Source organism: Micromys minutus (assembly GCF_963924665.1).
Source record: "Micromys minutus genome assembly, chromosome: 7".
Lineage (NCBI taxonomy): Eukaryota > Metazoa > Chordata > Mammalia > Rodentia > Muridae > Micromys > Micromys minutus.
The window spans coordinates 55,125,388-55,125,598 of record NC_137976.1 but is presented as its reverse complement, the minus strand read 5'-3'; positions in this window follow the sequence as shown (position 1 = coordinate 55,125,598).

Below are 211 nucleotides of genomic sequence, written 5' to 3'. Positions count from 1 at the left end.
GGGGAGGAAGCAAAAAAAAACAAACAAAAAGCCCGCAACCCACGCGTGGGCTGAAAAGCCCGGGCGGTCGGGAGAGTCCTACTGCGCAGGTGCGCCAGGAGGGTGGTGAGCCGGCTCTGGGGCCGCAAGTCTGTTTCCGGGGGCCAGCTCGACGCAGAGCTGACGTCATTGCTGTGCGCTGCCACGTCTCCTCAGCTCCTGGGCGATGGAA